Genomic DNA, 16,294 nt, shown 5'->3' on the forward strand with positions numbered 1-16,294 from the left:
AATCTCTGCACTCGGAAATTGAATTAAACTCTGTTTTTTTCCTTCCAGTTGTCGGTTGAAGGAAGACTTAAGGTCATTTCATAGGTTGTCGCCTTTTATGATCTCCAAGGCATACTATGACATTTTGTTAAGTACATGCACTGTTTGTGCTGTGTTAAGTAACACATCCTTGCTCATTGCTGTCTTCACCAGAAGAGCTCAAGTGAGATAAATAAATTGCACAGCGGGATGTGTATATTTTGTCCCTCTTTTGGCAGTTGTTTTGAATGTTTGTGAGCTTGTTCCCCCAGTAGAGGACAGTTACCAGGCAGGATGACCTGTGGAAGAGGAGGGAGTACCATTACCTGTATTTCTGCCACTTGGAGTTTGCTGTACAGAAGGATGAGTCTGTACAAAAATAGGAAAGACTAAAGCTAACCCCTATGAATAAATGATCAAATCCTAAGCAGAGGTAGATATGCAGCCAAGAGCATTTGGTGGATAAGTTATTGCAATAGAGTAAAAGTGAATCTATGTGTTTGAAGTAACAAATACTTATTTTCTTTCTTAAAAATCTACTATTTAAAAAGCATCATGTAGAAAATGGCGAATAATAGCAGAGGGAGATGAAATTTGGAGTCCTTCCAAAAGAGGAGAATAAGGGAATTTGTATCCTTTGCTGTTAAGGGTCATGATTCTTCTAAATGCATGACTACTTCCAAAAATCATAAAGGAAAACATGTAGAACAGTATTGTTTAAAAACGCCTAACAACTTGACAGCTCAAACACATACTCTGGGTTGGAAAGAAAATATCTCCCCAGTGCAAGTAAAATAGCAATAGCCTTTCCATATTGCAGAACAACTGCTGCTTACTGACTTTAATTCTGTTTCTGTGGATAAAGAGCTGGTAATCATGTCTGACTTTTTTAAATACATTAACCTCTGCATTACTTAAAGTCCCTCTAAGACTGTCAGACAAAATAAGGTCATGCAGTTACTCTTTGAAACTTGGGAATTAGGATCATTTTTTTATAGTGATGTATTTCTCTTGGTGAGCTGATCTCAATTTGCCACATAGTTCAGCCCTTGCATGCAATTGTTTTGTCAGAACGTAGGGGTTCAGGTGCAGTGGTTCTGCTCAGAGACTTCACTCAAATCTCTGCAACCACTAACTTTTATGACTCAGGAATGAAGGAAAGAAGCGGTGAGAAAAAAATACAAATCCCAGGAGACACAACCACACATTCAGAAAAGCTGAGTGTGTGAATTGACAGAAACAAATACTCAAGGACAACCACTAAACCGCTGACAAAAAGCAGAGAGCAGACTTATTTCATTACCCTGATAACAAGAGCAGGCAGCAGAGACACACAGGGACAGAGCCCCCATCAGGCTGAGCTCATCCTGGTCGACAGTGGGGGTGCCCTGCTGCCTTCCCCTGTATAACAGAAGGCTCTCCACATATCTTGAGTGTCTTATCTCTCCCCGTGATTTCTGCTTCTCAAAGGATGAGCAAGAGTAGGCATAGGAAATGGGAGTTTTCTCACACTGTCAATTTTAGAATTCCCAGCTGCAAGGTCACTTTGAGCAAAGCTATTCCTTCTTCCTCACCAAATCTGGGTTTAACCCTTTCAACCCATAAATTGAGCATATGAAAAAGTTCTTACTGGGCTTTTTGCATCCATGTATATATAGACACTACCTAGAAAATGCAATGCAAAAGCACAGCCTGCTTTTCGAGAAGCAAATAAAAGCGTTTCTGTCAGATCAGTTAACTTGGGAGAAGAAGCTGTGGGATCAGTTTGTTCCGTCAGGCTAGACAGAAGGATCTGCACATGTCTGTATGCTCTGAGATGTCATCATGAGGAAGTAAGATATGATACTTAAAAGCTGTTCAGGTGATTTTCACTTCTACCATGCCTCAGATTTTGACAGTGCAGACATATGAAGTAGTGAATATTCTGAAAATTGTTTCCTGTAACCCTCAGAGTTCCCTACCTTTGGAAGTGTTTTACATTGCTTCTGGCTTTCTGGCATTGCTTGTAAGAAAAATGTGCAAAGAAGAGAAGAGCAGGCTTTGAAAACAGGTAGTGAATGAATTTCTGGTTTTACTTTGCTTGCATGTACAGCCTTTGCTTCCCCTATCAGAGTGTCACTGTCCTGATGCTAGAGTGGCTTTGCCTGCCTCCCATTTCCTCCATGTCTCACAGGGAAGCAGAGGGAGTGAGCAGCTCTGTGGGTCTTTGGCTGTTGGCCAGGGTCAAACCACCCCACAGCCAGCTACCCAACAACAGGAAAAGCACAGACTGGGGCATGTACCCCTCATACAGCTCTTCCAACCTAAAAATATAATTGAGGAAAAGAAAACCAATAGCCTTTCAATTGTCTCTTCTGAAATATTTATTACTTCTCCCCATATGAAAAAGCCCAAAGTACAAAGCAATATGGGTGAAGAACCATACTTACACTAGTAAAAACTTTGGTGCCTTATTAAAGTATATAAATGGCTTCTAGATCAAGCAGGCTTTTTCTATCATTTGTTGATACATCAGCAAAAACTAAAATCAGCAGATATGGGTATAGATGGTACACTGAGGAAGAGTCAGTATAGGAGGATTAGTGTCACCACAGAAATGTATAGGAGTTATTCCAAGGAAAACATAAACTCATGGAAAGAGTGAAATGGTGTATTTGACTTCCAAAAACTTTTTTACAAGGTCCCATAGTAGCAGTGTCTGAAAATACATGGGGAAAAAACAACAGACCTATTATAGAACAACAGTTGATTTAACAAGAAACAGAAATATTTAAATAAAGTGCAGGGACCAACGCTGAGATCCATGATGTTCAACACAGTAATAAAAGCAAGAAGGATGCTTAGCTGATAGACCACTGATAGTTATGAATCTGAAAATGAGTGCTCAGAGTTGTAGAAGGAAAATATTTTAAGTAAGATTAGGTGGCAGATAACAAGTTGATAAAAACAAAACAATATCTGTTTTATGTACAGATTGTTAGGTTGTAGTTTTCCCATGAGATGTCATTAAACTGAGAACTAACTGGTGCAGCATATTATGAATATCAAAGCTTAGACAAGCTTAAAAAGTAATTATGTAAATTCACAAATGAAAAGTCTGCCAATATTAAGTACTGATTAGAGCCTTTGTCTCAAGGACAGTCTAATCCAAGGATGGGTCAAATCGTGCAGATATTCCTGAAGCATATCACTGTATGCCTGCCCTACTCTCATACCCTTTCATATGCTAAGGACAGCAGAAACATGCTGAATTTTTGCTTGTTCCTTACTCTTCAGGGTTAATGCTGCAATAATTATAAAAGAACTTCATAATACAGATTTTTTTTTTCCCAAGATTGTTTATCAACACTTAGGACTAAAAGACTATTTAGATTGAGAAAAGCTGAGGTACAATTTGTCCATTTTTTAATTTTTCCCAGTGAAAAATTCCATCTAGAAACCATTTATATACCTTAATAAGGCATCAATGTTTTTACAGTGTAAGTATGGTTCTTCACCCATATTGCTTTGTACTTTGGGCTTTTTCATATGGGGAGAAGTAATAAATATTTCAGAAGAGACAATTGAAAGGCTATTGGTTTTCTTTTCCTCAATTATATTTTTAGGTTGGAAGAGCTGTATGAGGGGTACATGCCCCAGTCTGTGCTTTTCCTGTTGTTGGGTAGCTGGCTGTGGGGTGGTTTGACCCTGGCCAACAGCCAAAGACCCACAGAGCTGCTCACTCCCTCTGCTTCCCTGTGAGACATGGAGGAAATGGGAGGCAGGCAAAGCCACTCTAGCATCAGGACAGTGACACTCTGATAGGGGAAGCCTGCCTTTGGTAGGCAGATGTCCAAATTCTTCGTGGGAACCAGGGCCTCAGCTTGTGTAACAGCTGCTTGAGAGGGCAAATGTCATGTCCTCTGTCATATCTCATATATTTTCTCTGAGTCTTTTTCGGAGATAAGGATGCTCTCTGGGGTGGAAAATTCCTTTGGTCAGTTAGGGAGTTGTTCTGATTAGGTGGCATTCTAATGCCTGCCCACACTGGCTTTACTCTCTGGGGAGTCAGAGCACAAAAGATAAACCCTTGGCACTGTGCAAGTTTTGTTCAGCTGTGCCCAAAACACTGCTGTGTTACCAACTCTGTTCTGCCACTTGGCCACAATTTTGAAGCAAGCACTCTTTGCAGTGAAGGACATCAACTCATCCCATCTAGACCCAGTACAACAACATTTTGCCAGGTTGAGTCTCCTTTCCAATACTAGCTGGAAATATATGGCCAAAAATATCTTTTTTTTTTTTTTCTATATAACTGTCATAAACTTATCAAGCTTCTTGCCCATTGAGTTAATTGACTTTAAATGTCTAGCAGGAATCAAAAAGGCAAAGGCCTAAGTAATGAGAACAACTATAATTCTATTAAGCAATAGAATTCCTCCCCCTTTGCTGAAAACATTGAATAGAAAATATATAATTCTTTAAAGCATATATCCTTCAATAGTTGGCAATAGGTAAGGTAAATATACTTCTTTGGGGATTTTATATTTTTTCATATAATCCTTATTTGCCACTGGTAATTTTCAAGATTTGGGGTGTTCCTGGAAGTAAGTATTTTCATGCAAGATGAAGCAGTAATATAGTCAGATTCAAGATTGTCAGATGCTAGATTATTTGCTTTTCATCTCTCTTCCACAAATCTTAGCAGAAGATGAAATCTAATCTTTTACTTTAAGGTCAAGCTGGGAGATTGATCCTTGGTCCATCACATAGTGTAAGATTTCATGATTGCCTCTCTATTAATCAAAAAAGAGCTAAATCTGCACAAAAAGAGCTAAATAATTATCTGTATATGTGGGAGGAAATAAAGCAAAATAAACTCCTCATATTTTTGTACTTCACAAATGGAAATTCAAGATTATAATTTCCTTTAATAAAATTATTCATAAAAGCAAATCACCTCACATTGCACAGTGCTCTGAAAGTATACCTTGTGACTAGGTATATATTTATGCCCTATCTGATTAGAGTTGGATCAGAGTAAAGGCACCTGAAGGCTTTGGTGCAACGTGTTTGGTCATTTCTGACATCAAAAAACACCTAGACATCAAAAAAATGATTCAGGCTTGAATTTGGTGGTATAATTCTGTTGACTCATTTCTCAATCCAATGATTTCACAGACCAATGTAGCCTATATTTAAATTATTTTACCCAGAAAAATTATCTTGATGTTCTTACGGAGAAATGGAAGAACTGTTTCTGCAATAGTAAAAAGGTCACAAAAATTCCTTTTCCCTGCTCACCAGGAGCCTGAGTAACTGGTGACTCCCAGACTCTGAAAAGAAAATTCTTGCAGCAAAATACTGAAAGCTACAGAAAGTTTACATGGTAAAATCTGTACCCTAAAATGAAGGAACCAAGTGAGGCAGCTGTAAAGTTATTTCAACAGTGGGAAGCCAGTCAGAAAACATTATATGACACTCAATGTGACTTTATCAGGAAATTATTTATTTAAACTACTGGTCAATTAAACAAGAAGTACCAATGAAAGAAATTCTATGTCCTGTTTATCAGAACTTGATAACTGAAATTAAAGTACTGCTTCCTTCTCATTGCTATAGCTCTAATGGCAATGAAGAAATAGCTGATAACACATGCTGTCGTTCAATTTCTTATTGAAACTGTCCAGTATCATCACTTAGTTATAAAGAGTTACTGATTATCATCACTGAACGGAAAGGATCACAGAAACATGATTAGAAGGCAAAAATGCAGCCCATGATGAGACATGGTGCAGTGGTTTTACTGAACGACCACAGACAAAGATTGTTGCTGAAAAGAATACAACAGAAAAGATTTCTGCAAGCAGAAATATTAATATAGCATTTGAAAAAAATCCTAAGTGGAAGTGAGGTTTTCATACAGTGGTTTGGTAAGTAATTGAAGATCCCCAAAGGGAAAGATCTATAAGGTGTACCTGGTTAAAGTTATGGGCAATAGCAAAGCATCAACTTATTCAATCAGAACATGACCATAGTCTCTTGGTTATCAATATACTACTAACATTGATTCCTTTCTTTTGGGGAATATTTTTAACTACTGAACTGCCCAACCACACAAATTAGGAGAAAATGAGGTTCTAGTCTATTTCATTTCACCCCTTGACTTATTACAAGTCAAGTTGAAGCCATTTGGCTGAGTTAATAAGTTCCAGGTCAGGCTTAAAAGGAATAGTATTTTTATGTTATGGTAGTTCATAAACTCTCAGTTGGTCTAAAGGTACAGAACTGACACAGTTAAGTCAACCAACCAAAACCCCATCTTGCTCTATTTCCCCTGCTCTCACCACCAATTCTATTCATCAATAGCCATGATGATAGGCAGCATTTCAATCAAAGGCAGACATTCTGAGGACTTCTAGCAAATTCAGTACATAGAAAGAATAATATAAGGTTTTTATGAACTAGCCAGTCCTGGAATGCTTCAGACACTCAGCAGCCTTACCTGTCCTTCCATTTTCAGGCTCTGTAAGAAATTGCATGCTGGTGTCTGGCACCTGTGTCACAATCTGTGGAACCCCACATTGCTTGAGAAGTTCAGTGTGTGTCACATGAACACTTCTGTGCCTGCCACATAGCGTTAGGACAAGGTAATGATGGTACATTACCACGTATCTCCAGAGATCTTCACATTCTCCGTTCCCTTGAGTAAGGAATATTCATTAGGTTTTAAATGAATATTCATAAAAGATTTAAAAAAATTATTGGCGTTGATTTATTTAGTTCAGCCCAATTCGAAAACAGCACTGGCCAAATACCAGCCGTGGAGTATTACGATTGCCAGTATCTGGCGGTTAAATGGTATCGGTGGAAAGCAATTAGCTACCAATATTTTAAAAGAAAACAGAGGCTGCGGGATCCGCAATGATTGGCCTCTCTCCCCGCGTGCACTACCCGAGCTACAGGAGTTTGGGGCGTTTTGCAAATCTTCCCTTTGGCCGGAAGGTGTCACTTTGTCACCGTTGTTTGCAGGTTCGGGACGCACTGCTGTCGGTGCGAGAGCGCCGCAGTGCCCAGAGCCCCGCGACTCGAGAGCCGCGGCCGCGCAGGGATGTCCTGAGCACAGGGATGCCCTGAGCACAGGGATGTCCTGAGCACAGGGATGTCCTGAGCACAGGGATGCCCTGAACACAGGGATGCCCTGAACACAGGGATGTCCTGAACACAGGGATGTCCTGAGCACAGGGATGTCCTGAGAACAGGGATGTCCTGAGCACAGGGATGCCCTGAACACAGGGATGCCCTGAGCACAGGGATGTCCTGAACACAGGGATGCCCTGAGCACAGGGATGTCCTGAGCACAGGGATACCCTGAGCACAGGGATACCCTGTGCACAGGGATGGCCTGAGAACAGGGATGGCCTGAGCACAGGGATGTCCTGAGCACAGGGATACCCTGAGCACAGGGATACCCTGTGCACAGGGATGGCCTGAGAACAGGGATGGCCTGAGCACAGGGATGTCCTGAACACAGGGATGCCCTGAGCACAGGGATGTCCTGAGCACAGGGATGCCCTGAGCACAGGGATGTCCTGAGCACAGGGATGTCCTGAACACAGGGATGTCCTGAACACAGAGATGTCCTGAACACAGGGATACCCTGAGCACAGGGATGTCCTGAGAACAGGGATGTCCTGAGCACAGGGATGCCCTGAGCACAGGGATACCCTGAGCACAGGGATGTCCTGAACACAGGAATGTCCTGAACACAGGAATGTCCTGAACACAGGGATGTCCTGAGACCAGGGATGTCCTGAGCACAGGGATGCCCTGAGCACAGGGATGTCCTGAACACAGGGATGTCCTGAGAACAGGGATGCCCTGAGCACAGGGATACCCTGAGCACAGGGATGTCCTGAGCACAGGGATGTTCCGAATACAGGGATACCCTGAACACAGGGATGTCCTGAGCACAGGGATGTTCCGAATACAGGGATACCCTGAGCACAGAGATGGCCTGAGCACAGGGATACCCTGAACACAGGGACGTCCTGAGCACAGGGATGTCCCGAATACAAGGATACCCTGAGCACAGGGATGTCCTGAGCACAGGGATGTCCTGAACATAGGAATACCCTGAGCACAAGGATGTGCTGGGCACAGGGATATCTGAGCACAGGGATGTCCTGAACATAGGAATACCCTGAGCATAGGGATGTCCTGAGCACTGTGGCTGCAGCCACCAACCTGAGGCTCTCAGTTGGGCCTCCTGACAGCAAAGACAAAATGGCACTCATACTGCAAGTGTGCCCAGCATTCTCACTCCTGGTGCTTTTAAGGAATGTTACTGTTTTCTATCCCAGAATTAGGTAATATCCATGAATTTCTGCACCCATTTTATTAGTTTTCTTTCTGCCAGCATTTGGCAACATGTTCATCACAGAAGATAGAACTGCCTTCTGTTCAAAGAATTAAGTTTCTGAACTATTCTGTTTTGTTTTAAACTACCAGAGCCAGTACTGCTTCTGACAACTAACAGATGATGGGGGAGCATGAGACCAAAGGCAGCAATGTTACTGAGAAGTGAGTGGGAGGGGAGGGAAGAACAGCAGTGGATTCTCAGACCTGATGTTTTCTTTCCTAATGTTGGGCACTTCAATCAGACTCCCAGCTCTATTTATCCTAGTCCATCTGGATTTCATGAAGACACAGAGAGAGATGTGTCCAGTAGCAACTCAGAGTTAATGTAGCCATAAAGCTGCCCTCTGTCTGTAAAGCAGCCTGGGCTAAAGGACTCCCCCTAGTTCAGCATCTCAGTAAAATGCTGGTAGAGAGCACCAGGATGAATCTGGGCCACCTCTTCTTCACTGGCTTTTTTCAACAAGGAAGGACAAGGATGCAATGCTTGAAACATTGATTTATATCAGTTGTAAAAGGTATAGATCTCTTGTTCCCTGGCAAGGCTCTACTTGTTTCCACAACTGTTTTCCAGCATCACAGATTTTATTCAAAAGAAACACTCTGTGAGTAGCAGATCTATGCAAACATCCTTGCAAATGTTCTGTGGAGTAGCAGTTTTTAGATAATCACCTTCTGCACAGCCTTCACACACTCTCCCTGTCAGATCCTATTAGAATCACTGTGAATAACACTGCTGTGTTATTCCAACATTATAACTCACTGTTGTCAACCATGTTAGTTCACAACGTGCTCTGCCAGTACAAAAGACATGACCTTCTAGAATGGAGTTAATGAAGCATTAGGCAAGCACAGTAATTCTATAAAAGCAGAAATATATAACAAGTATAATATATGCAGAAAATCACTGCTTGGTATGTTTTCACTTGTGATACATGGCAACAAAATGGCTCCCTACATTTCATTTTAGAGACAACAATAAAGTTCATTTCGTATGTTTGATCCTTTCCACTGTCATAGAAAGAGTGGCAGATTATTTCTCTAATTCATACCTATATTAAAAACATATCAGGAACCTCTTGTAATTCACTATTTATCTTAAATAATATTTTATGGAAATCTTAAAAGGTCTGTAAAAAAAATAAAAGGAAGGCATTGCCCTTACACATCATACTAAATACCAGATTCTCATTACTTTTCCGGAGACAATGAGGTCATCTATTTTATAAGGTACAATAGGTCAAATAAAAAATTCCCATCAGCATACTAAAAATGTATTTAGAGCCCAGAGCATCCCACTAGGGAGGCTGTAAACTGAGAAAGCCAGAAGTTCCTGATGAGCTCTCAGGAAGTCCTTCCTTTCTGGGAAAGATAGCAGCTCCAAGGGGCTGCCAAAAAAAAAAAAAACAAAAAAAAAGTGGCCACTTTGCAGCTCTCTGTGTTCACTGGAAAATGGGCTGTTACTGTGTATTCAGTGCCTGGCTTAATTTGCTGACAACCAGGCAACATCATTATACCAATGTATATCATGTGAATTATATACATTTTCTAGTTTGTTGGCTAAGAATGTGATATTTGAAATACCATTATGTCAATCTGTATTGTATTATCATTCTATATCTACTAAGCATGTGTATTTGAAATAATTCTTGATTATTTTAGCTTTATTTTGGCTTTTTTAAAGGCTTCAAGATCTCTGGTTCTAAAGTATTTATGGACTTTTTTCTAAAGTTTGCTTTATGTGCTTTCTTCTCAGTCCCTTGAGGGAAACACAATTCCCTTTCTATCTGAAGATCTTTAACACCATGTCTAAATTTCTGGAAGAAATGAAAACATAATGCGTCTATTTTTTTGAATACAGCTTTTGATTTGATTTGGAATGAGTATCCTGGACAAAGGTCAAAATATACTCTTTTCTAGCAAAGAATTGAAAGTCTCTGCCAGAGTCATTTCCTCTCCTCCCTCCTATTACAAACTCTCTTGTAGTAATCTCAGTAGAACAAAAAAAAAAAAAAGGTAGTTTTAATGATTTATATAATTTAGATGTCTATCACTTAAGATACAGAAAATATTTATTTGTAGCTAATATTGATGAATAGTGGAAAATTAAGAAAGCAAGCTGAAATGCATATGAAATATGTATTTTTAAATAAAGAAATGCATATTATAAAGTGAATATTGTAGGACCATACTCTGTTCTTAGATGTGAAATATATTAATATTTTGTTTCCGTTAATTCCACTAAAACCCAGGTTTGCTCTGCCAGGTCTTATCTCGCTAAATACATTGTTCATAGAATAAGCTCTCCGACCTCCTGTTGGTCTCCCAAATATAATCAGATATTACTACTGCCTTTTATCATATGTCTACACAAGGATTTTGTTTTTCACTGGTGATTAGGCCAGGCGGAGGTTAATGAGGAACAGTGTGCACAGAATGTGACCTTGCAAAGCTGTTTTATCCCCCAGCAGCTCACAGAAAACAGTCCTTTCTAGTTTGCAGTGAATCATTAATTTTAGCTGACAGACCTGAAGGCAGCATAGACATTAGAGTGCAGCCTGCAAGCCACCTCTCTCTGCTGACCTAACCAATGAAATCACTCTAATTTTTTCTGTCTTCTCCAATTTACCAGCAGTTCAGAAAAACTCCTCTTCATTCCCAGAGACTGCTTTTCAAAATGACCCTGATCTTACAGCAGTATCAAATATTGCAGCAGTATGTTTGTAACTGACTCACAGATGTCCAGCCTAATATACAAGAGGGGCCAATTAATATTTTATATGATTCATTAGCAATTAAAGAGGGAAATATCAAATTGGTAATCATTTATTGAAGAGAAGCTGAAGTTATTCACAGACTTGAGGTTTTGGGTTTTTTTGGGTTTTGGTTTTTTGGGGTTTTTTTTTTGGTTCAGTTGTCTCTCCATCAAGAAAATGAAATTGAGCAATGAATAAAGGACTTTGACCAGTATTCTGTCATTTGCACCACTCTCACTTATAAGTCCTGATGTCTCATATTCTCTTCCTTAGTGTCCCACCAGGGATCGTATTCTCTGTACAAAAGCTTTAATAAAATTTCAGCATTAATATGCATGAGACTCACTTCAGGTAGCACTGACAGCTGCAAGAAGGAGGGTACATTGATTACACCACAGGATTGATAACTTCCTCAATCCAAATGAATTTGAAAAGGATGAGTTGTGACAGGACGTTGAAATATCAGGACAAGGACATTATTTTATGACTGCAGAATCAAAGAAGTTTGATCAGCTGAGAGAGATACATTTCATCAAAAAGGGTTCAGTTAGAATACTTCAAAAGGTCCAGATCAAGTTGTCTGTCTGTGTTTTTGCTGTTTGTACTTCCATTTCACCATTATATTTTCTAGTCCATGAAAAATGGAGTTTTATCTTCATGAGAAACATCATATTATTTCAGTGTAGATAGGGCATTAAGAACAGGTATTTCTTATTACAGGTCAGGAGGAAGAATTAGACTGTGGATAGTGTCAGTTCCCAAAGGCAGAGGCTTCTTTTCCCTTATTTGCTTCTGCCCAAATTAAACAGATTAACTTAGTTTAAATGGATGTCTGAGTTCATCTCATTGACAGCTCTTGCAGTTAAGCATTTTGCATATGATGGCAGCAAGTTTCCAGGTATCAGTCTTCAGTATTTCCTAGCAGAAATATTAATGTGCCCTGTGGAAGTATTAGTGGTTCCTAGCACACCACAATGAATTTTTCTGTAAGTTTCTTTGAGGCATGTAACAAAAAAGGAGATGTTGCAGTATCCAGTGCTGTGAGTGCTAAACCCTCCTGCAGGTCCAAGCTGCCTGCATGTCTGTCTGTGAGGGCAGCAGGAGCTGTGACACCAGAAAGTGCTGTCGTGGAGGGATGCTGAGACATGATGTGCTCCTGTGAGGAGAAGCCATGTCCTGGTCATTTGTTTGTGATGTCTCTGTCCCTGACTGCTGGGGCAGGGCAGAAAGCTCGTGGAAGTATGGGGAGAAGGGAAAGAGGAGCTCTGGCTTCAACGATGATATATAGAGCTGTCTGCTTCTCTGTGCAGGAAGATGAAAATAAAGATGATAGAAACAAGTCAAATGAGTCTGCCTATACTCTAGTTCTACAATGAGTAATGATGTTCTTAACCTTTACCTTGATAGAAAATATTTATTATATGCTTTTAAAGCTAGTCTGTAATGAACACTCTTCTTTTCTAGGGAGCTCAGTACATAAACTTATCTTTTTTTATTCTCAGGGTAAATTTGTTTTTGAAGTGGCTGAAAAAATCGGCATTCAAGCTTCCTTATGAGGGTTCAAGGACTAAGGCTGCAATAATCATAACATAGGGTGCCATACAGGTAATTTTGTCCTGAGAAGGCTTAACTCAACCAGTTTGAAAATGAAAAAAACATGGAAGGGAGCCTGAGACTCTGGGCTACTGCAATAAGGCAGGAGATGATGCTCTGGCTCTGATGATCCAGCTGCTACAATTGGGATGGTCACACCTCCCTGTGACACGTCCTGATCCCCCAGGTGTTCTGCGAGCTCTCAGGAAGATTATTCAGAGAGTTCATACAGCAATCTTTTTTTTTTGCAGCATTAGTTTTCTAAAGTGTCTGAAATTATTCACCGGTCTCTAAGGTGAGGTGCATGCACAGGAAAGTCCTGGTTTTCAGATTTTTTATGTTGTCAGTAAAAGAGATTTTAGAAAACTATCTCAAAATTTATCTTAATCTCATCCTTTTTAATCTCTGGTTTTGTGCATGCATTATATGTGCATAATAGTATAATAGTAAATATGTATAACTTTAAAAAATATATAGGAAGTGTGCTGAAAATAATTTTAATGATGAAGTGTGTGATCAAAAATTTTGAAGACTGCTGCATTACAGAATCAGTTGATGAACAATCTGAGTAATGAGGGTAAAAACCATGTGGAGGGGTTGGCACCCTTCTTAACAGTACCTGGTCAAATCAGTCCTCTATTGTGATAGTCACCCACCACTTCCTCTTCTCATTAGTGAGGTTAGTAGAATTAAAAAAAAAAAGACAACCAAAAAACCCCCCAAAAACTCCAAGGCTTTCAAATGCACCTTTAATTCTAAACCAATGATGTTTGTTTCAAACTTTCAGGCATCAGATCACATGTACCTACACATTATCATTCTCTCCTCTCCGGCCTGGATCTACTACACTTAGGGTGCCTATAGTTACAGGATCAGAGCTCTAATTTTAAATGGACTATGATACAATGCTTACAATGCTTACAGATGTTATTCTCTTGAGTTATGATTAATAACTGGACTGAAGGAATCACCATACCAACTTCGGAAGACATAATAACGTAAAAATCTGCTTCATGGCTTCACAGCATTTTATGAATGTAATTTTCTACCTGAAAAATTCAGCTGGAATTGTAAATTCTAGGCAAATGATTCTGTAGAAAGCTAAAGGTGAAAAAATTCCTACAAAAATATCTGGCAAAACCTAAGAAAAAGTACTATTAGGTGGGTAGAAAGAAAAGGGATTTTCCATATGTTGAGAAACAGCATTTGTATCTGGATTTCTACATATTCTAGTTCTTGCTAGATAGGTTAAAATGTTATCATTTGCTTCAAAATCATCGTAGAAATAATACTAATGGCAAGCTGTACTTGCCAGATGAGACATTCTACTGTGGAAAATTCTCATTTTAAGAAAAGGCAATGTTTGCTGCAGTAATTCCAAAGGGCAGGTTTTTTTCAAAGACATTACTGTCAGCATCTATGCTTCACAAGCAAGTGACCTGGCAGAGAGAGGAGCACATGTTGCTAAAGGGAATTTTCAGTTAAGAGAACTCAAATTAACTGTGCTGGCAGCTCCTGCATCAGCTGGAGGAATATGCCCACTTTAGGGGTCAACAGTCCAAAAAATTCTGCAGCCTTTAGAAGGCAATCATCATCCAAGATGTCCCTGATAAAGGACTATGATGCGAATCTCAGTTTTTATGTTTTCTTCATTTTTGCAATATCTTAGAGAAAGTAAAGACAGAGAAACTAAAGTGACAAAGCAAGCCCACAAGAGTGCAGATCCCAAGGGCTGCATAGATCGGTGGCCCATCCAACGCATTATGCACGCTCTAATACCTGGCTGCAGTGGATGCCTAAGTAGAAAAATTAGAACAGAATGAGCATACTGTAGATTTTTCAAATGCCCTTGTAACCTTCAAAAACATGCAGGTCTAGGGCTTACTGACTGAATGCAATGCCTCTGTACTAATTACTTGCAGATGATTTTCTTCCCATCATTTGATCATAAACTTATTGAATCCATGCAAATTTTCTCTCTCCATAGCAGCTCATGGCAGCAAAGTCCCATAGTTTAATTGAACATCAGGAGAAATACCTCCACCTTTGGTTTGTTCTCAGCCTTTGCACAATAGCTTCATCCAATGCTTTCTAGCACGTACTTTGGAAAATATGAACTGTATTTTCACACAATTCACCATCTCTCCTGATTCCACAAGCTCACCATATGCTCTCCATAGGCTGGAGAATTTCAGGCTACTTAGCTGTTTCCTGGTACACCCATTCTGGATTTCTATCAGTAAGAAAGTATTTTCAGGAGAGGTATTTACACTTCAGCCCACAAGTGGCTGGTAGTAGGATTTGCTGGCAACCTATACATGAAAATTGAATTATGAGTGGCACAAAGAAGGCAAATACAGAACAACTGTTTGTAGTTTCTTCCAGGGTCACTTTAGGCAATTGCAGTTGAGCTTTCAAATTTCTTGATTCAGGATACTGCAGATGTTAAAAGCTTATGTAGGATCTGTAAGGAGTGAACAAATATTCGTCCAAGAAAAATACATGAAGATGGTATATCTGAAACAGATGGACCTTTAGTTATGAACACTGGGAGTACACCCTGGGGAATTGCTACACAGTCTTCATTCCCTTCTCCTTCACTCTCCTCTGTATTTGCCAGGATTTATTGCTTTGTCAAAAGATGAAGAAGTTTCTGAGACAGAAAGATAAACTTGTATATTCTGTTTGCCTGTCTCATTCTCTCAGTTGTTCCTTTCAAGAAAGAAAAACGTTTTGATAACCTGAGTTTCAGAGTTATGGGCTCTTTGGGCCCTCAAATAGTTTTGAACAATTCATATGAGTTTAGTAAATAGTAATTAATTTTGACTGATTTTCTCTTGCCTTCCATTACTAAAGTATGGTAAACCAAGACAGGCATGGAGCAAAAGCACTGATTGATTTATCAAGGGTCATAAAGGTCAGGGCCTAATGCATCATAATTTTCTTGCTCATTTTTGAGAATGGTAGGCAAAAACATCAATAAAGTTGAAATAATAATAAAGCAAATAAGTTGAAAATTAAGTTCTATCTACAGTGTACATTGTGTCTTATAAAGTTTATCTCAGTAGGAGGGAGATCTTTCCTCCCTAGAAAGGTTTATGTCAGAGCTTTCTTTTTATATATAGCTACTAAATCATTGGGTGACCAGATAGGTTTTACAGATTGAAAGGTAGTGGAGAAGTTATATAATAAGGATTGTAAACATAACCCTTAAGTCTTCTTTTCAATTTCTTTATTTCAATTTTAATTCCTTTAAGCATGAAGGTTAGACTTACACACTTTGAGGGGCAGACAGTATTGTGATGTTATTTGCAAAAAAAAACAAAGAAAGGGTAAATCTTAATTTTATCTTTCCTTACAGTTCTGCAACTAGGGCAGCAAATTGTCTAGACAGTTACATTTTTTCTGTCTGCCTTTTAGAATTACTGTGTGACTCAAACTCAAAAGCAGAAGCTAACTTCTTCAAATGAAAGACCTGTTTAAAGAATGATGATTTATAGAAACTGAGTCATATTTTTTGTCTTGTTTTT

The 16,294-nt window shown here is 39.4% G+C and overlaps 1 long non-coding RNA gene across 1 annotated transcript in view; it reads right to left on the reverse strand.

The window, feature by feature from the left end:
• The window catches only part of LOC143692284 (uncharacterized), a 140,331-nt gene that overhangs the window by 37,189 nt on the left and 86,848 nt on the right, over window positions 1–16,294 (reverse strand). The window lies entirely within an intron of this gene.

This window comes from Agelaius phoeniceus, chromosome Z, assembly GCF_051311805.1.
Source record: "Agelaius phoeniceus isolate bAgePho1 chromosome Z, bAgePho1.hap1, whole genome shotgun sequence".
NCBI lineage: Eukaryota > Metazoa > Chordata > Aves > Passeriformes > Icteridae > Agelaius > Agelaius phoeniceus.